General features: G+C 39.1%; 1 long non-coding RNA gene and 1 pseudogene across 1 annotated transcript; one reads left to right on the forward strand and one right to left on the reverse strand.

Moving 5' to 3' along the window:
- Nucleotides 1-1,557: 1,557 nt before the first annotated feature.
- Nucleotides 1,558-6,262, reverse strand: LOC113287537. The gene is made up of 17 exons (XR_003330123.1): nt 6,001-6,262; nt 5,644-5,835; nt 5,120-5,546; nt 4,989-5,018; nt 4,727-4,855; nt 4,395-4,462; nt 4,286-4,308; nt 3,837-4,186; nt 3,653-3,712; nt 3,315-3,468; nt 3,033-3,164; nt 2,860-2,934; nt 2,555-2,759; nt 2,382-2,456; nt 2,160-2,289; nt 1,884-2,048; nt 1,558-1,776 (listed from the first exon to the last, which is right to left on the reverse strand). It is a non-coding gene; the product is annotated as an uncharacterized LOC113287537 (long non-coding RNA).
- A 15,479-nt stretch (nt 6,263-21,741) lies between these two features.
- LOC113292103 lies at nt 21,742-21,841 on the forward strand (annotated as a pseudogene).
- Nucleotides 21,842-22,549: the final 708 nt, after the last annotated feature.

A 22,549-nucleotide genomic window follows, 5' to 3' on the forward strand; every position in this document is an offset into this window, starting at 1 on the left:
GATCTTATAAGTAACCAAATCCTGCTATTACGTTAACTGAATCACTCATTAGATTCAATTCTTATAGGTTGGATCGCACCAAACACTGATTGTTAGATCTTTTCGTGTTTGCCTGCTCTGATACCAATTGAAAAGGCGAGGGTACCCAAATATACCTCAAGCTAAAACTTTTCCTACCTATAAGTCCTTTCTCCGAAAGTGATTGTCTATGGACTGAATCGAGACAATACAACTAATCGGTTCACACTTCGTGTGATCGTCTATGGATACGAGATCGAGACAATACAACAACGAAGTATGTTACTTGATAAAAAGGTTCGGACTTAACCAAACACAATAGGATTCACTTATCAAGTAAATAGGAATTAACGTTTGTATAATTTACTTTAATTATAATAAAACAATTATAATGCGGAAATATAAAGTAAATGACACATCAAGATTTTGTTAACGAGGAAAAGGAAAATGCATAAAAACCCCGGGACCTTGTACAGAATTGAATACTCTCAGGATTAAGCCGCTACACAAAATTACACCAACTTCGTATAGTTGAGACCAAGCAACTAAACCTATAATTCACCTAGTTCCGTCTGTATTCCCACGCCTCCAACTTATAAATAAGTCACGTACTTGGATCAATTCTTTTGGTTCGTATTCCAAACAATAAAGAAACAACAAATCTGTTTGGTATCAACTCTCTTCAACCAAGTGGTATGAGTTGGACAAAGGATCTTTTGTTTATCTTAACATAAACTCCTTCGTCGGGTCCTTAGATCTTCTTGTGTTCAATTACCGAAGTAATCGTTTAAGATTAAGCCAACAACACTCTTAATCCAAAGAATTATGTTGATGCCGATCTACTCAATTAAACAATCCAATATACCACAAGGATAAACCGATTATTAATTCGATCCTCTTTTACCGAAACAAGTATTGTGCACACCAATGATTATGAACCCACAAATCAGAAATCTTCAATATCTTCTTCGTCTTAAACTGAGCGTCCGTAAGAGATTTTGCTTAATTAGGTTACTCTCCTCTTCAAATCGGCGGCTACACCAGTAACAACCACTACACCAAATTCTGGGATTCGTACCAGAATTAAGCCGTTACGAAACGGGGTTGTAACGGCCTTCGCCTGTTTCAAAAGTGGGTGTTATATTTTTTTCGTAGGCAATGGATCCGTTACGAATTCTTGGTTGTAACGGCATCAGTAACAGCTGAGAGCCGTTACGAAATGACACGTAGTAACAGCTGAAGGACGTTACGAATATTTTGAACAACGTGGTCGTAACAGGCACCAGACGTTACTACGTGGCACACTATAACATGCGCAAGCCGTTACTACGTGGCAGGTTGAAACAGCTTCAAGCCGGTACGAATTTTTTTCGTAACAGAAAAAGATTACTGCCAGTCAACGTTGACCGACAGTTCATTTTCTCCGGAAAATACAAATAACCTGCATACACTTCCATTTTATCCATCATCCACATCCAACAATACTTTCTTCAATCAATTCATATTAACATTTAATCAATGCACATTAATATTCACTCAATTCATATAAAAAAAGAATATAAATTCTTTAAGTACCAAACAGAATACATAGAAATTTCCCAATTTCAGTTCATATCACTTAAATCGCTATAAGTTTACCGTAAATATTATATAGAAACTTACTCAAAACTTGCAGATACTTCCAAACACTAGTTGCCAAGCATTCTTCATCAAGTTCTCCATAATTCCTGGCTTTAAGTTCAGAATTGCAAACCCATACTACATGAAACAAACCAAAAATATCTAGGGAACACATCATGGTAAGAAGTAAACAATGTGTGATTAGATTGGTGTCGTCTTTGACACTTAGAAAATAAAAACATTACCTGCTTGTGGTAACTAATTTGGCTCCATGAATGTATCTGTAGTGGAAATTGCTGAGGTTGCAATTGCAACTGGAGATGTCGTTGTTGTGGTATTAGAATCTGCTGTTGTTTTTGCGCTGCAGGAATTTGATGTTGCTGCTGTGGCTCCTTGTTCAGCTATTTCACCTGAATTAATCAACAAACAAAAATGCAGACAAAACTAAGATGCCATACCACATACGGATGAAATTACATAAAAATATCAATTGGAGAAAACAAACAATGAGAAATACTTACAATGTTTTTGTAATAAAGACTAAGTCCATGATTTAGTCATCAATAGTTGTCATCATTTCACTCTCTTGTATAAATTGAATAATACATAGTGCAGAAGTTCAAGATTCTGGTGCACATAATCCTCCATTTTCTACAACCCACATAGACGCAACTCAGATATGGTATTTAATGTAACCAGATAAGGACGAAACTGAATATTACTTAGTGCAGAAGAAAATATACCTTGGGAAGATCAAGGTTGATCACAGGAGCAACTCTAGTGACATCTAAACCACGAGATGCAACATCTGTGGCGACCTAGACAGGGAGTTTGGAGGTTAAGTCGTTGCAGGGGTACTATACAAACACTAAGCATTTCTTTGACTTAATTCAGATACAGAAGAGCATGGAGATACCAGAATATTAGCTGAGCTATTTCGAAAATTGCGAAGAGCTGTTTCTCTTTCACTTTGGCTACGACCACCATGAAGAGCAACAACGTGCAGACCTTGCGCTATCAGGGCTTCTGCAACTTCATCACGCCTAGTCTGAAACATGATACTAACATGATAATACATAGTGCAGAAGTTCAAGATTCTGGTGCACATAATCCTCCATTTTCTACAACCCACATAGACGCAACTCAGATATGGTATTTAATGTAACCAGACAAGGATGAAACTGAGAAATGGAATATTACTTGGTGCAAAAGAAAATATACCTTGGGAAGATCAAGGTTGATCACATGAGCAACTCTAGTGACATCTAAACCACGAGATGCAACATCTGTGGCGACCTAGACAAGGAGTTTGGAGGTTAAGTCGTTGCAGGGGTATAATACAAACACTAAGCATTTCTTTAACTTAATCCAGATACATAAGAGCATGGAGATACCAGAATATTAGCTGAGCTATTTCGAAAATTGCGAAGAGCTGCTTCTCTTTCACTTTGGCTACGACCACCATGAAGAGCAACAACGTGCAGACCTTGCGCTATCAGGGCTTTTGCAACTTCATCACACCTAGTCTGAAACATGATATTAACATAACTTGTCAGCATCTCATAGGCATTTCAAAAGTTCAAGTCATCAATCATGCTAAAACGTCATTACCTTCCTTTCAACAAAAAGGTAATACATCATCTGAAAGCCAAAAGTAAGATACAAATTACATTTACCTTTTCTGTGAACTTTTCAGACTTTACATGCTTCATTACTCCATCAATGATCCAGTTGGCATATGATGGACTAGGATATGTCACAGAAAAAAAGAATCTTAACACCTTGACGATCCCCACGAATAGTTGCTTCTTCTACTGGCTTTAGTCTATACTGTAACATGGACAGAATAGTTGATTTTCATAAGCTAGACTACCAGAGATGGAAATAAATGCGCCATGATTAATCTCATAGGATGCAGCAGATAAGACTAAAGTCCCAATTTATGGGCTTCATAAAGTCGAACAAATAAATGCTCACTTAATTCAAACACAGGTCCAAGATACAGTTAACTTACAATATTCTGCTGCAAATAACAGAGCTTTTAATCCATCTGGTCCACCATTTGGATCAGCACCTGCTTACACAGATGGAAATAGATATAAAAGAGCATGTTACATAACTCACAAACTACGAGTTTGGATCACACAAACAACTCTAAACAGACAAAGCCCGACAAGAATGTAAAGCAAGTTTTCAACCTTGAGTAAATGCTCCACTATTTCCCAAGATCCGCAATGAATGGATGCCTGGAGTGGAGTTTTCACCTTGTTGAAGATCAAATTAGGATGCAAAGACAAAATAGAAGGTAGCAGACTTAGTGATCCCCTTGTTTATAGGGGAAAAAGGAGAAACAATCATGCATATAAAAATAAATGCTACTCATGTTGGCTTTGTACTGATTCAGAAGAAGCTCAACTGTATCAACTGAAACATCCATGTTACTAATAATACCAAAAGATTCTAACATTCATGTCATCTTTGACGATCCGCTAAATGCAATGGAGTTGCTCCTTTACCATCTCTAACATTTACAAATCTTGCAAATCCCCTATTTTTATTTTAACCCCAAATTAGCCAAATCAATCATTTTTCATTCTAAAATCAAATACATTTCTAAAAAAGGTTAAAAAGCAAAAGTAGTACATACCAAGAATCTGCAACTGGGGTCGACTGAGAAGCCAAAAGAATAACTTGTAAGCACTCAGAATGACCATAATAATTATGTAATGAGACATAACATCAGTATTGAAGAGTACCCATGTGTGCCAAGCTTTCGACCAGTCAGTTGCACATTGAGTGGCATTCAAGAATGCAATAAGAACTTCTGCTGACAACAAGAGACAATAAGTAGACAAATAATACGACATTCATCAAGAGAAGAAAAAAAAATAGATAGAAGGAGAAAAGAGAAAAACTGAATTCATGGAGGGCATTGTTAAATGCACAAAGTTTAAAACTTACTGTCATAGTTGACTCTTTCAACAGAATACTGTTAACCGTAATCTAGTTTGAGTATTCAGAACTGACAAAACTAGCAGTCCTAGAAAATGGGAAAAAGAAAATAAAAATGGTAAGGAAAAGATTGTACCAATTTAGAAAGAAACCTGTGGGGAAGGCAATGCCTGCTTCTAGACCATTCTCAGTAGAACCACCATTTCCTTATCCTTCATATCCTCCATCCATCTCACAGTAGAAACTCCACAATTTCATACTTTCCCTGCATTTAAATCCAACTTTGATCTTGGTAAGACAGCCACTTATATAAACTCAAACACACAAACAAAACCATGGACATCTTATAAATTCAAGCATCTTATCATATAAATGTTACTACTCAAGCAGCTTCCTACCCCATGAACTACTCTCCCACTTCTTCACATCTATAATATCAAAACCAAAAACATCAAATCATCAATCCACTCTATAAAAAACACAAATAAATAAGTATTAGAATTGAATGGAAACGAAACTATCAATATACCTGCAGCTTCCATTCAGCTTCAACTGCAACTGCCATTTAGAGCACCATTCTGCAGCTTCAATCACTTCCCTGCAACGTTCATCTAGTTGCAATCCCACCTGCAACTCATTCTGCTATTCCCGGCAATTCACAGCCAAACAGCCACCATTCTGCAACTCATTTTGTTATCATATAATACAACAGCACTACTCTTTGACCTAGCAATCCTTCCTTATGACCTCAAACTGCATCACCAGAACCAAGCACCCATTTCAGCTACCTCCTTCCATCCTTCCTGCAATTTCAGTTCACCACCTAACTCAGCTGCAAATGCTCAAAAAAGCACCCATTTCATCTATACCTCCTTCCATCATCACAGCAAACAACACATTAAATCATCAAAAGAGATGGCATGCAACATTAGCTTCTTACTAACTCCCCTCTTCTTCTGCAACAACAACAAGAGCAATAGCTGTAATTAAAACACACACAGTCATATATCAATAAACAAAAGACTAATTTTTTTACAAAAAAGAAAATCTCACATGTTGGATCCTTAGTTGCACATATTTTTTCTTCAGCTCCTTCTTCTTCTACATACAAAATACCAATCCTAGCTATCTGCAGATCTTCATACATGTTCACTCCTCTCTCATAGGTAACAATATAATCAATCGAACTCCATCACCATCTTCAATTGTTTCTTTTGGAATCCTGAACACAGAAATCCCTGGTACCTAAATTGGGGAAAAGAGTAAACCAAAATTCCTTGTGAAATCTAAAAAAGAACCCTAAACATCCATCCATACTTCTATTAAGAAAAAACCCCTCAAACATTATTCAATTTATAAATTAATTACACACAAATCAGAATTAATCTGAGAAACCCTAAATCAACTTACCATTTCTGCCAACTTGAATCCACACTTGATTTAACAGCACCGCCATGAATCACCTGCGTTCTCAACAGATCCATCATCTTATCATGATTTCTTCACCTCAAGAATAAACCCTAACCCTAACTCTCTCCCTGATTTATCACCACACACAATGAACCTAAAACTCCTACTTGTTCTCCTTCGGACATCAACAATTACACCATCACCCTCATCATCTATACAGATTCATTCATCAACAATCAACGATTTATGTGATGAAACTAGGCTTTCATCGCCCGGGTGGAGAGGAGAGGAGAGGAAAGAGCAGGAGCACTGGAGCAGGAACAAAAGAGAGAAGAAAAAACTGAAAACGAATCTCGAACTGTCGAACTGCTGAGATATCCTCAAAAGCACGCATGTGAATCGCACACGCATGGGGGGAAATATCCTCTAGTATAACTCATCGTGGATGGAAACATAATGCCACGCATGTGAATGGCACACGCACATTCTAAAATTGTTATGACCCAAGTGTGACCAAGCGTGTGACTCGCACGCCTAAAAAAATTTCGTAAGCCTTGTACAACTTTTTTTAAAGATTAGTAACGGCTTTCGCGTGTTACGAAATTTTGTAACGGCCATTTGTAAAGGAAATTTTGTAATGGCCACGAATCCGTTACGAATTGCTATTACTATTCCGGGAATTTGGTACACAAGAGGAAGTATGTTGTTACGGAGGATTAGTTTGCTAGAAAGACAAACTTCAAGTATTTATAGACAAGGAAGTTTGGACACCAAGGAATTTCCAAAACCAAAAATATTTTCGAGATATTCATTAAATCACAAATTCGGTTTCCATAATTCCTGGAAATGCTCCGTCCAAAAATAATGATCGAAATATCTCGGAAAATCTAATTATTAAATTCACATTACTAATTATTGTATTTCCCTACAAAATAAAATTAATAACCTTAATTAAAAGATTCTTAACTTACTTATGTTTCGATCTTGGGATTTTCTTCCTTTAGCTATTAAGGAATAACTTTGAACAATTAAATAAATAAACATTCACAGCACGTGTTCAAAGTATATCGACATCCTTACTTTATAAGTTCTCTTTCACAGTTACAACCTTGAAACCGATTTGCCACACTTCCAACCAAGTTTAGAATTGGTTCATCTGACTTTCAAGAACTATGCGATTGATCAAACAAGCATTCAATCACAATTATGGGTTTATCGGTTCTACCAAAACAAGTTTCGGTTCTACCTACATATGAGTACTGTGCATAGTCACACTAGCTTTCCAAAATTCGGTTGACTAGGTACTAGGATCGGTTCCCCACATATATATGGTATCTAACTTATATGTGTTGCACATGTCCATAGGATCAGTTCCCCTTTGCTTAAAAACGTGTTGCACATGTTCATAGGTGTAGATGGTGGATTTTCGACAAAGGATAAAATCGTAAAATCATAATTGTAGTACTCCTGATCCAGCAATCAGATGAGTGTTGAGACTCATGTCTCTCGTCGAAAGCATGAAAGCTCATGCCACAAAATCTCTGACTGAGAATGCTGTCTCTCAGAGTATATGTAGATGTGTAGTCTCTCAGCTGAGGCAACGGCACATCTCATGAATACTGAGAAATTTCGGTAATTACTTCTATATAGAATCGAAAGATTGGACGGCTGCTAGACAGCTTGCCTGCTAGTATAGAGCAATAACGTCTTCAGGATGCAACAAGGTTTTCCCTGACTATATAAAGGAAATATGATGCTTCAACAAGCTCATGTTACTCCACTCTCAGATAATTAATGCTCCTAGACAGCATGCCTGCTAGTATAGAGCCATCAATTAATTATCTTTAATCGTTAACTGAATATTCAGCAATATTCTACGATTCTTCGTCATTTCAATTCGTTGTTCTTCCCAGCAGAATTCCACGGGTTAGTGATAAATGTTCAACGAACGGCCATCTGAGCAGCTCTCGAGTAAGCCCAGACCAAAATGGTGCAAGTGTACTCAGCAATAATGCACAAACGGGCACCTGAATGCACAAACGAGCATTCCAAAACACGAAGGAACGATGAACCTGTGCAAAATAGAAAGAAAATAATAAATAATAAAATATTAATCGAGGCGTTGGGAGACTGGGCCCACCGGTCGGCTGGTCATGTCGTGGCCAGTCCCACGCCCAATTTTATATTTTATCATATTTTTTTTATTATTTTTCCTGATCTCATGAAAATCCCTTCACTTGAGCAAATCTCCTTCGTCTCAAGGAAACTCCCCAGTCTCATGGTGTTTCCTCGTTTCAAAGAAATAATAATAAATTAGGAAAGATATCGTGGGACCAGACTCACTAGCCGGCCGGCCATGCCCTAGCCGTGGCCGGTCCCACACCTCATGACTCCTTATTATTTTATTATTATTTCCCTCATCCCATGAAAACTCCTTGAATTCATGAAATTTCCCTCAAGTCATGAAAATAATGTAAAATTAGGGAAACTCGTGGGACCAGGCCCTAGCCGGTCCCACACGCCCCTTATTTTATTTTGTGTTTCCCTCATCTCATGGAAACTCCCTGATTTCAACAAATTCCTTGGTTTCAACAAACCTCTTGATTTTATGATATTTCCCTAAAATCATGAAAAATATTATAAAATTGGGAAAGGTGCCTTGAGACGGGCTCTTTGGCCGGACGGCCATGCCTTGGCCATAGCCGGTCCCACACTTCATGACTCCCTATTTCATTATTATTATTTCCATAATCTCATGGAAATTCCTTAACTTCATGAAATTCTTCTGTTTCATGATATTTCCCTCACACCAGGGAAAATACATAAAATTGGGAAAGGTGTTGCGGGACCGAGCTTGCTAGCTGGCCGGTCATGCCCTAGCCGTGGCCGGTCCCACACCTTGCAAATCCCCTATTTTATTAATTATTTTTCATCATCTCATGAAGATTCCCCAGTTTCAGCAAAACCCTGAATCCTTCATATTTTCTCAAAATGTTGCTCAAATGTGCATCGGAAAATATCGAAATTCTCAGGACTGAGACACGGACATCATGGTGACGCGGTCATGTCTCCTTGACCGACCAAGACTGTCCCTAAGGTTTGCAAATATCCGGTCCCACATGTTTTAATAATTTTGACCTAGTTTGTTCAATTGCTCATATTGGGTTCAAACTCTTCTCAAACAACTGGAGTTTGCTCAGACGACCATCAGCTGGTCCCACAACCACCAAGGGCCGGTCTCATTCCCTCTTGGTCGGTCCCTCATCTCTCCATAATTAGGTTTTATTACCTAACGCTCACACGAGCATTATTTTAAAAGAATGATTAAACCAGCATTTAATCATCTTTTTACCAACTGGTCTTCAAGAGACTTTGGTATTTTTGCTCACTTGAGCATCTGGGAGTTACATGGTCGACTCATCATCCCATGTATCTGGTCCCTCCTTCACTACGTGGTTGATTTTCAATAAATCATCAATTGATTAAAATTAGGGTTTTGAATCCAGAGCTCTGCGAAAACGTAATTCTGAGTAGATTCAAATACTAATAATTTTACTTTGATCCCATGATCAATACTTTCATTATTATACTCATCCTAGTAGTCAGTATCTTAAATTAATATTTTTTTGGTCGTGCCACCAACAATTCATCAGACGAGCAACAGTCGCTCAGATGAGCAATATTTGCTCAGACTAAGGAATATTGGTTCAACTATCAATATTCAACGATTCAGCAACACAATTTTCTCAGGTTATCAACATTTATTCGACAATGATACATGTGTCTCAACAGACATGTTCAATTCATGAGTCTCGGAACATTTGCAAATCACGTTCGACTCAGCAATACAAGGACTCATTGTCCCATGAAGTCAGCAACTGACTCCACAACCACGAGATGTCAATCGTGTTACATGGGGGATATTAACTAGGGTTTTGGTCTGGAGGTCTACGACACGTGTGTTCATGCACATGATGAGAATGTGAGCAAGACGTGCAATCGGTTGGAGGAGTTAGCAAAGAAGTGAATGGAAAATCAACCAAGTCTCCGCACGATGAGCAATTGGTTTTGACACGATTTCCCACTTCCCCACTCTTTCACTCCAGAAACTGTCACACTTCATGGGATCAAGGTGTTTACAATTTAGCAATATAAAAAGGCCTCTGAATCCTGATTGAAACGGACAAGAATTTCTCGACAAGTTTATACAGACAATCTTTCGTCTACACGAACTCATCGTCTGAGCAATCACTCTCAACTGAGTAAATTCAATCATTTAGAACTTTCTTACGCAGAATACACAATACACCTACAATATCGATCACCATTGATCTCACACATTTCTCAGCTTCCTTCCTACAGATCAACCCATCCTCTCTTGTGACCGAATTGACTCTGGAACGTCCATTGTATTGGTTTAGGCCGGAGTCCTACAAATTCATCTCTCGAACTTAAAGTACTCCCTTCTTGCAGTGCATCTGTGTGAGGTTGAGCATTTGCTCAGTTCAAGGAGTCTCCGCACGGTCATCTCCTCAATTCCGTAAAAATCAGCAAATCTTTTTTCTCCATCTACAGATTGGCGACCACAGTGGGAGATCATTCTCTCGGTTGCAATCTTAATTCTCACAAAGATGGTCGATCTTAGATCTGTTTCAGTTACCAATTCGGGTTCAACACCCAACTCTAACATCGCAAGTTCTAGTGGTATTGCCACCGCAAGTACTACTGCTCTCAACGTTGCAGGCTCCAGTGGTACCGCTAATACCACTCCTCCGGACAGCAATGTCACGCCACATGTTGCTACTACTCCTACGAGTGTTGGTGCTCCAGTGATCACTCTTGTCAATGCTGCAAGTAATTCTACTGGCACTATCAACAATTCACCTCCTAGTGAATCTCCTGAAGAAACCAGAGGAAACCAACCTACCATAGCTTATCTTATGAAGGTGCAAGAGACTCTCGCAAAAAACCAGATTGACATGGCTGCAACATAGAAAGAGTTGTGCAATCATCTCAAAATTCTCAAGATGTCAGAGAAAACTCAGGAGAAGGGAAAATCCAAAGAAACATCTTCGACTGCTGATCCTGAAGTCACTTCGATCCACGTAGTAGATGATGATCAAGTCCACAAGGCTGTAGACAATCCACCAATGAAGGAACCTGCAGGCTTCATCACCCGTGAAGACCTGAAACGCTTTATGGAGGATCGATGAAAAGACAAGACACCATCGGTTCATCGTCATCAACCTCCATATCCTGCTACTATACAACGAATTCCTCTCCCAAAGGGCTGCACCTCTCTAACGTTCACACTGTATAACAGGACGGGAACGCTCGAGAACATGTCTCTCGATTCTTAGAAGCACTAGGCGAACACGACACACAACCATGTCGTTCGTCTGAAGGAATTCTCGAAATCTCTGACAGGCCGAGCGTACACATGGTACAACAACATTGCACCAGGGAGCATCGCTAGTTGGGGAGAGACGGTTAATGCTTTCTACCAGAAATACTTTTTCATCTCAGAGCAGATTACTCTCTCTTATTTAGGAAAATGTCTCAGAAGAACAATGAACATCCGAACGATTATGTGAAGAGGTTCAGAGTCCAAGCTTTGGATTGTCATGACCCGAATGTCACTGAACAACAACTGGTGGACTTGTGCATCAACGGAATGATTCCGATCTACAGAGCCTTGCTGGAAAATCTTCGGTTCCAGACTTTCTCCGAGCTTCATGAAGTAGCCAAATGATCAGCGACTACTGCACCTGGAAAGAAAAAAGTATGCAAGGTCGAGGAACCTCGAAGCAGCCGAAACCTAGTCAACAATCATCACAAACTTTGTTGTTGAAAGAAATTAAAGAAAATCCGAGACAATCATCAGAGAGCTTCCCTAACATCCCAGACTCCTCTGAAGGCGCAAAGAAAAGATAACCAATCCTAAAATGCACAAACCTCGACCCGGCATCAACGAACGGGGAAATGATCAGACATACTCAAACTTCTCTCTTCTCATGAAAGAGTGATCGAGTTACTGGAAATCTGGGTTCAAGATGGTGCAACCAAATTGTTGCTCATCATAAAGAGCCAACTGAAGAAAAAATGAAGAATCTCAGGTACTGTAACCTTCATAGATTTATCAATCATCCGACAAGTAACTGCAATATTTTGAAGCACGTCACCAAAGAGAAGGTTGATCCACAATAGCTTCAAGTAGGGACTGAAGGAGTACACAAGAACCCTCTCCCAATCATAACCTTTACACTCTCTGAACAACCTATCAAAGAGGCAGTTCAATCCTTGGTCGAACGTGAATTGTTCTATCTGTCGAAGGCACAAAGGAGAGACATGTTCACAACACTGAACTACATCGTGTCAAGAAGTCCATTCCGGAAATACTTCTTGATCCTCCAGCCACAGACCAAGAGATGTACGACTGGGGACTTCTTACCACAGTCAATCTCAGAAGAAACTAATTTGGAAGAACGTTGATCGATGTTGGCACCTCCATCAACAAAATTCCATTAGAAACCATCGGGTCCACATGATCACTCGACAAGAAGCTACTCATGCTCCCATATAAATCAAATACCTTGAAGGAACGCTCGGAAATACTTATGGCTACATCACTCTCAAAGTGAACATAAGTTCAACCTGGACAGAAACCAAGTTTCACATAATCAGAAAGATCCAGGATATGACATGTCCTTCAGAAGAGCGTGGATCCATGCTGAAAAGATGGGTACTTACAAAGCACCTTTGTCTACACGTCTCTCCAATGAAGAAAGTTCTGATCCAGAAGATTTTCCGGACGTTCCATCATCAGATCACTTGGAGGAATTTCGAACTTTGATAAGGTTGAAATAAGAACCTGCAAAAGATGCATGGACATTCATCAAAAGATCCTGCACTCAGGCAAGTCTCGTTCCTCCCATGTCTATATCATTTATTTCCTCACATGTTATTCTATAATGGGGACTCAATTCTGCTAGCATCTCTGCTATTGCAATACGTTATAAGTGGGTAATCTCACTTCAACAATATTTTACCAAGTGGTTGAATCTGACATTTCTCCGAATCGAGCATCTCACTGAGACATTCATTACTGAGATGATGTTCAAGCACGGAAAAGAAAAATTTGGACATTTCTCCATAGCCTTGCAGGAGTTTTCATGTGTGCCACAAAACCAGAAAGCTCTGATATCTGCACAAGTGTTAAATCCCACTACCGCGACTAAGGAACGCTGAATCAACAGAAGATAGTTGGGACCCAAACGATCAAACCTAAGACATGCTCAAGGGATATGACGCTTCAACACTCAAGCATCTAAGAAGCCTTCAAATTGTACTCCCAATCAAAGAGTACACCTCCTATAATAGCGCATCTAGCTTCAGCATAAATATCTCAACGATGACACTTTGATTCAACACCAGCGCAATCAAAGTGTAACTAAATTACAATTGCTAATTATTCATTATCCTATGATAAGACTTCTAAAGCAGATGCAACATCATTCATCCATGGATGACACAAACCCCTTCAACATACACTGAGGACTTGATCTTATTGGAATTTGCAATCTGATGTGATTCCATGAAATTTCATCGACGGAACCTCTCTACATCACAAGCCTTGCACGACCAAGGAACTTTTTCTCCTCACATACAGAATGGGGACTGCCGCTGTTATCTTCCACAACAACATCGATTCCCTGACGAAGCCACTTCACAGTAAAGTCATATTCATGAGAATTTGGGTTGAAGTCCTAGAACAAATTCATCTTAGGAATGCTCAACTAACCAACTAGTTCGTGAATGTAAAAGGCTCACTGGATGAAGGAGCAAAGTCTATATCGATAATCATGGTTCTAGCCTTTTTCGGTCTCTGGAGTAACTCCAAACATAGTATCGGCATCAACAAGGATATTTGGAGGAACTCCGTTCATGGTCTCAGCATCAACAAGAATTTCTGGAGAAATTTCAATCATGATCTAGCATCAACAAAGGTCTCAAGAGCAACATCCTCATGACAGGGCTTCATTAATTAACCATTCTCTGAAGTATTGCTCGACGAAGCGGACTTCTCCAAGCACTAATGATTCATATCAATATGTGTATACCTGATAAAATGCTCAGATGAAAGTCTTCCCAAAGCTTGCACGACTGGTTGATGTGATTTGTAGATAGTGGTAAAAGTGGTTCGATTCTCAGACTTGTGAAGGATATTAATTAGACTTAAATTCTAATACTAAAATAGAAAACTCACTAAAAATTATAGCAAACTCAATCAAAGATGATATCAATACTAAAAGAAACACTGAGGCTAAGATTCCACTATTTTCCAAGTTCAAAGTGATTAAATCAATACTTATATTTGTGCAATTTTCTTGTTTAATTTGATTCTAAAATATTGCAACAAGTAGATTTTCAAAAGTAATAATTGTAAATACCAAGTATGAAGCATCAAAAGTCTTAAAACTAAGCATACTCCATCAAAATAGATCACAATCACTCAAATAAAAATCATATTCAATAATAGTTCAAGGCAAATAATCATATAATTATTGCAAATAAAAAGATAAAATAGAATATACCACTTTTTGTTGGAAAAATAGCTTCCTCTATCGCCTCAGCAATGGGGTTTAGCTCCTCATATTAATCATGATCTCAAAATATGTGTTTGTTGCTCAAAAGATGATTAAAAGAGTGAAAAGTAATAACACAGACTGTTTGCAACAGTGTATTGGTGTTGCAAAACAACTGTTACAATGGAACTGTTACAGAAAAAATTGTTGCTTTGTCGCTGATTTTAAGACCCTAGAATAAGGCTGCCCTGAACAGATTAATGTTCTTCAGCTGTTAAACAACGACACTTTTCTGCGACTGTCTACCGAGCGTCAATGTTCTTCGCGTTCTTCTTCTTCAGCAGCAGCAGCAGCAGAAACAGAGTTTGGTAAAGCTCTGAGTTCTTCTTCTCTGGCTCTCCTTAGGTTCCCAAACTCTCGACACCTCTTCTGTATGACCCAAGACATCTATTTATATCAAAAATACCGATTAAATCTCTCCCAAATCTTCCAAAATCTCTTTCCTTCTCTTCACGGCCAAGTTGCGACAATTTCTTGTTTTAGGATTTCTATGCGTTTCTGAGCTTTCCTTTTTATTCTAAACTCTTCCTTAGATAGATACAAGTCTTTGGGAAGGTTTACAGCGCTTTAATCTCTCTAAAATTCCCTAAAACAGGTCACACACGTGACTTTCCATATTTTCTTGTTGTGAGAAAAATCCGTCGATTGAGCCCATTCTAATCGATTTAAACACCCATATCAGATTCCTAGACCCATAAGGAGTCTATCCTATGAAAATCAGAGGTTTAATCGACCTCAAACTCCTTCAAATCACGATTGCCAAAACTGCTCTTTAACTGCACTTTTTTCCCGTCAAAAACCTGATTTTTTAATGTTGAAGATGGTTGCCCCTTATCCAGAGTAGGGGTGCGATTAACAACTGCCTGGAAATGGGATTCCCCTTAGTAATTAGGTTACCCCTTATCCAAAGTGAGAGTCCGAATAGCAAATGTCCTCCGGGTGCTTTCCGAAACCTTTTCGAGCCAATTCTTTCCAAAAATGTTTATTGGCCAAAAATACCTACAAATAAATAAAACACCATAATAAGTACAAAAATGATCCCTAAAAACATATAGAATCGAGACAAATCGGACACAAAAATGTGTCTATCAAATACCCCCAAACGTATTATTTGCTAGTCCTCGAGCAAAAAAAATAGGAATAAAATCCTAACTCACTATCGCAGGCATCGTCGATTGCATTTAGCGTATGCAATAAGCCTTTAAACCCCTAGGTGCCCCAAGTGGCGGAGTGTTGTCTCCGGAGGGCTTACCAGAGGTATACCCACAAAACCTTTTTACTCCAGACCCTAGCTATCTACACAGAACCTTGGGAGGCACTAAAGAATCTCCTTGGTTGGCATAATTATTGACTACAGGAGGAAGTACCCTGATGCGAAATTCCAATTGTTGTACACGAGTTTGCACTCAAGCATACTAAAATTCATATGAAGTACAGAGCTCTACTCAGATAGTCGCACTATGGACATCAATATCCGGAGTCAAAACTAATCACATGGATAGATCAAGAAGATGGATATAGAAAAACATAGATGGTTTTGATGTTTACTAGGTGAACGGTGTTTCTCATATCTGTCTGAAGGCCTCCGCCAAAATGAACCTATCCTAATGGACTGAGATACTAGTCTGACTAATATCAACACACTGGCATATACAAGGGAACCAGTGATTGATAATCCTAACTCTAGGTCAACACAACTGGCATATACAAGGGTTCCAGTGGTCGACTTTATTGAATTTATTCCAGTTGGTCTGGTCTTCTTTTTTTTTTTTTTTTTTTTTTGTATCTCAATCACTCTAATTCACCCTAGCATTGGTAACAACTTGAATCGTGAGCCCCACCTAATCACTTAGAGAAACATAGTTTAAAAACAAAAAAATAAAAACAGAAGTGAAAAGGACTCAACGAGATATGGTGAAACTATCATGTTATTTCTAACACCTGAGCTCTGTGCTTTTATGAATAGACTCTTTAGATGTTGCCATCTAGTCAGATTGGTTCCTCAACTCCTACAACCAAAATGCTTCCATCCACTTAGATTGGTTAGTGCCATCCTTAATAGGGATAAATTTCTAGGCTCTGGAGTTTATTTATTGCAACGAAAAGGTAACAAAAAGTTCTACCCCACCCCCAAACTTAAATCTAACATTGTCCTCAATGTTTCTAATCAAAGAACAGTACCAAAAATATAAGTAACATGAGGAAATAGTAAAGAGAGAAGTCGGAAAGATAGTACCTGGGTGAAGTGTAACCAAAAACCTACAAAAATATTATACAACATACAAAATCGCCTCGATGGTCAATCAAGGTAAACAGGGTCCTCCAGAGGGACCTCCTCAACATCACCTGTAGGAAAAGGCTCTAAAAAGGGCTTCAATCGCTGACCGTTAACCTTCGAAGAACTACTACCATCTGGTGTCTCAATCTCAACAGCGCCATGAGGAAAAACAGTACGGACCACAAAAGGACCGGTCCACCGAGAGCGCAACTTCCCGGGGAATAGATGCAAACGAGTGTCATACAGAAGAACTTTTTGACCTGGAGAAAATGACTTTCGTAAAATATTCCTATCATGCACAAGTTTCATTTTGTTCTTATACTCCTTAGCACTATCGTATGCATCTCTACGAATCTCGTCCAACTCATTGAGCTGGAGCTTTCTTTGAGCTCCTGCCTTGTCAAGTGAAAAGTTTAAGTTCTTAATAGCCCAATAGGCTCGATGCTCTAACTCAACAGGCAGGTGACATGCCTTGCCAAACACTAAACGATAAGGTGACATTCCAATGGGTGTCTTAAACGCAGTACGGTAAGCCCATAAGGCATCAGTAAGCCTCGACGACCAGTCTTTCCTATTTGGATTAACTGTTTTCTCTAGAATACGTTTAATTTCCCTATTGGAAACCTCTACCTGACCACTAGTCTGAGGGTGATATGGGGTTGCTACTTTATGGGTAATACCGTATTGTTTCATTAAAAGAGAAAACGGTCTATTACAAAAGTGTGAACCTCCATCACTAATTATAGCTCGCGGCGTACCAAAACGTGTAAGTATATTCTCTTTCAAAAACTGGACTACGACCCTGTGGTCATTCGTTCTACACGGAACCGCCTCAACCCACTTAGACACATAGTCTACAGCGACAAGTATGTAAAGATAACCAAACGAAATAGGAAATGGACCCATAAAATCAATGCCCCACACATCAAAGACCTCAATCACTAAAATAGGGTTCAAAGGCATCATATTTCTACGGGAAATGGTTCCTAACTTCTGGCAACGCTCACAAGAAACACAATGACTATGGGAATCTTTAAACAACGAAGGCCAGTAAAATCCACACTGCAAAATCTTAGCAGCAGTCTTCTTAGTACTAAAATGACCCCCACATGCATGTTCATGAAAAAGGAGATAATACTAGACTGGTCACTCTCAGATACACATCTCCTAATAATCTGGTCCGGACAATACTTAAACAGATAAGGATCGTCCCAAAAGAAATGCTTAACCTCGGCTAAAAACCTAGAACGATCTTGCTTACCCCAATGTTGAGGGGTTCGACCAGTAACAAGATAATTCACTATATTTGCATACCAAGGTGATTGGGAAACAGAGAACAATTGTTCATCAGGAAAGCTATCCCTTATAGGAAGGGAATCACTAGGGGAACTAACAACTAGCCTAGACAAGTGGTCTGCTACTACATTTTCTGCACCCTTTTTGTCTCTAATGTCTGGGGAAAATTCCTGTAACAATAGGATCCATCTAATCAATCTAGGTTTGGTATCCTTCTTAGATAAAAGGTATTTCAAAGCAGCATGATCTGTATAGATTATGATCTTAGAACCTAATAGGTAGGACCTAAACTTATCCAAGGCAAACACGATGGCTAAAAGTTCCTTCTCGGTAGTTGTGTAGTTCATTTGGGCATCATTCAGAGTTTTGCTAGCATAATAAATCACATGAAGTAATTTGTTTTCTCGTTGTCCTAAAACGACGCCTATAGCATAATCTGAAGAATCACACATAATCTCAAAGGGTAGGTTCCAGTTAGGTGCCTGGACTATCGGGGCAGTAGTGAGTAAAGTTTTAAGCTTCTCAAAAGCCTCTAAACAAGCATCATCAAAGACAAACTTAACATCTTTTGCAAGCAAATTGCAAAGAGGTCTAGAAATCAAGCTAAAATCCTTAATGAATCGACGGTAAAAACCTGCATGCCCTAGGAATGACCTAATATCTTTTACGGTTTTTGGGACCTGTAAAGTCTTAATAAGGTCAACTTTGGCTTTGTCTACCTCTATACCCTTTGAAGAGACGATGTGCCCTAACAATTCCTGATTTAACCATGAAATGGCATTTTTCCCAATTAAGCACTAAATTTTTTTCCTTACACCTAGTCAACACTAATGTCAAATGATGCAAGCACTCATCGAAAGATGAACCAAACACTGAAAAATCATCCATAAAGACCTCTAAGAACCGTTCTACCATATCAGAAAATATGCTCATCATACAACGCTGAAAAGTTGCAGGGGCATTACATAGCCCGAAAGGCATGCGTCTATACGCAAAGGTACCAAAGGGACAGGTAAAAGTGGTTTTCTCTTGGTCTTCTGGGGCAATAACGATCTGATTATAACCGGAGTAGCCATCTAAGAAGCAATAGTGACTATGTCCAGCTAATCGCTCTAGCATTTGGTCGATAAAAGGAAGGGGAAAGTGATCCTTCCTTGTGACCTTGTTCAATTTCCTATAGTCAATACACACACGCCATCCCGTGGTCACTCGGGTTGGGATTAATTCATTATTATCATTCTGGACTACAGTGATACCTGATTTCTTGGGGACAACCTGAACAGGGCTGACCCACTTACTGTCTGAAATTGGGTAAATAATACCCGCATCTAACAACTTAAGCACCTCTTTTCGAACTACCTCTTTCATGTTAGGGTTCAGTCGACGTTGCATCTCCCTAGAAGGTTTGGAGTCTTCCTCTAAATGAATCTGATGCATACACACAGTAGGACTTATACCCTTATTGTCCTATGTCCACCCTAAGCTTCCTTATTGTCTTGAAGTACATTTACTAGCTACTTTCCTGATCACTATCCAAATTGGAAGCTACAATCACAGTAAAGTCTCAGATGGGCCTAAAAACACATACTTTAGAGTATCGGGTAGTGGTTTAAGGTCCAACTTTGGGGGCTCTTCTAAAGAAGGAATTAGGGTAGTCTCAGAAACTGGTAACGGTTCGAACCTAGCTTTCCATCTATCAGTGTCTAACACAGGGGTAGAATCTAATAGAGCATTCACCTGTTCAATAGTGCTATCGTCGTCAAAATCTAAACCAAAATGGGATAGACAACTTTCTAATGGGTCTTCAGACAAGATGTTTGGTAATGACTCCTGAACTAAGGCTTCTATCATGTTCACCTCCTCAACACATGTGTCATCTAGCTCATGAGGTTGCTTACTGACATTAAAAATGTTCATCTCCATAGTCATATTACCAAAAGATAAACTCATCACACCATTTCGACAGTTAATGATCGCATTAGACGTAGCTAAAAATGGGCGACCTAAAATCACAGGTATCTGGTTCTCTGGGTCAGGGACAGGTTGGGTATCTAGGACCACGAAATCCACTGGATAAATAAACTTGTCGACCTCAATAAGAACATCCTCGATAACACCTCGAGGGATTTTAACAGACCTATCAGCTAACTGCAGTGTCATCTGAGTAGGTTTCATTTCACCAAGTCCTAGCTGTAAGTATACATGGAATGGCAGTAAGTTCACACTGGCTCCTAAGTCAAGTAAAGCTTTTTCTACCCGGAAGTTACCTATTGTGCAAGCAATGGTAGGAGAACCTGGGTCTTTGTACTTTGGAGTTGTGGTGTTCTGAATGATTGAACTTACGTGACTAGCTAAAAAGGCTTTCTTATGGACGCTAAGTTTTCGCTTTCGCGTACACATATCCTTAAGGAACTTGGCATAAGCAGGAAATTTCCTAATTGCATCTAATAAGGGAAGGTTTATGGTAACTTGCTTAAAAACCTCCACTATGTCATTAAAGTTCGATTCCTTCTTTGTTGGTACTAATAGCTGAGGAAATGGGGCTCTAGGCCTAAAATCAGACCTTTCAGGAACCGAATTCACATCATCAGAAACTTTATCAGTCTCTTCAGCTACTGGTCCTGAGAGGTGAGATCCTGAGGGGTGAACTACAGTATGTTCACTATCGGGCATGGTTACCTTATTGTCTACAACTCTACCACTTCTAAGGGTTCTAACAACATTCAATTGATTCGATGGTTTTGCACCTAATTCATGAACTCCTCTAGGGTTGGGTTTTGTTTGACTAGGAAACTTACCTTTTTCTCTTAAAGAATCACTTATCAGACCAACCTGGGTTTTTAACTCGGAAATAGCCTGACTATTTTCTTATCTTATCCTGTTACTAGCTTGTAGACTCAATTCTACGGATAACTGAAATTTTGCAGTTTGCTGAGTTAACAAGGCGAGAGATTCCTCTAAACTTAGGATTTTCTTATCTGACTGATTCTGAAACTGAGCTAGTCCTGAGGGATTCTTAGTATAGCCAAAACCTGGGGGAGCATTAGAATTACTAAACTGACCTTGACTTTGGCCCTTAGACCACGAAAGGTTCGGATGGTTTCTCCAACCAGGATTATAGGTTTCTGAATATGGGTCAATCTTTTGACGGTTATCAAATCTAGTGTTATTATAAAGAGCATTGGCCTGCTCTTCAATATTCTGTCCTTCCCAAAAAGGCTCCACTCTACCACTAGTCTGGCCCACTTCTAAGGCTTCTAACCTTTTTGCTATAGCAGCAATTTTGGCATCTGATTCATAGCCTCCTTCTACCCTATTAACGTTTCCTCTATTTAAAAGAATTATTTTCTGTGGTGCCCTACTATCTTCCATTGCTGGGTTTTTTCGGCGATTTCATTAAAAAATTCCATCACCGCATCAACAGTTTGGTTTTCAAATCCACCAGTGCATAGAGACTCAACCATGGTCGTTGTGGAATAATCTAAACCCTCATAAAGGATCTGAAGTAGCCTAACCTTTTCTAAACCATGATGAGGACACTGGGATAATAAATCATTGAACCTTTCCAAATACCTATATAAAGATTCTCCCTCTTGTTGTGAAAATGTGCATATTTGCGTCCTAATAGATGATGTCTTGTGCCTAGGGAAGAACTTATTGAAAAAGGCAGATGTAAGTTGTTCATATGTCTCAATTGACTCGGAGTCCAAACTATACATCCACGACTTGGCCTTATCTTTCAGGGAAAATGGGAATAACCTAAGTTTCAAAGCATCATCATCTAAGCCTCTAATTCTTAGAGTACTACAAATTTCCTCAAAATCCCTAACATGGTAATAGGGGTTTTCATTTTATTTCCCTAAAAAGATTGGGAGCATCTGTAAGGTCCCAGGTTTCAGTTCATAGGGTGCCTCCATTTCAGCTAACTTAATACACGAAGGACGAGTAGTCCTAGTCGTATTTAACAAAGCTTTTAAAGTTGCCATTTCTGGCACTATCGAAATATTAGGGATTGTCTCCTCAAGCGGACGTTCAAAAAAAGACTCTTCAAAAGTCGGACTCTCTAGATTAAGGTAATCGAGACGCTTCGAACTACTAGGTTTCTCTTTAACAAATCTACCCAGTGCGTCTCTTTTACGTTCAGGCATACAATAGAATTTTCTAAATTGGAAGGGTAAGCAAACACATATCAAGGCCGACTCAACCAAATCAAACCTATTGATTTCTAGCAAACAAAAATCATGATGGCTCCACTTAGATTGTTTCTAGACCAGCTTCTAATCCTTCGAAAGGGAATTCGTTACAATTTAAGCAAACCCCTCTGGAATCA

The sequence above is a fragment of the Papaver somniferum genome, chromosome 6, assembly GCF_003573695.1.
Source record: "Papaver somniferum cultivar HN1 chromosome 6, ASM357369v1, whole genome shotgun sequence".
NCBI lineage: Eukaryota > Viridiplantae > Streptophyta > Magnoliopsida > Ranunculales > Papaveraceae > Papaver > Papaver somniferum.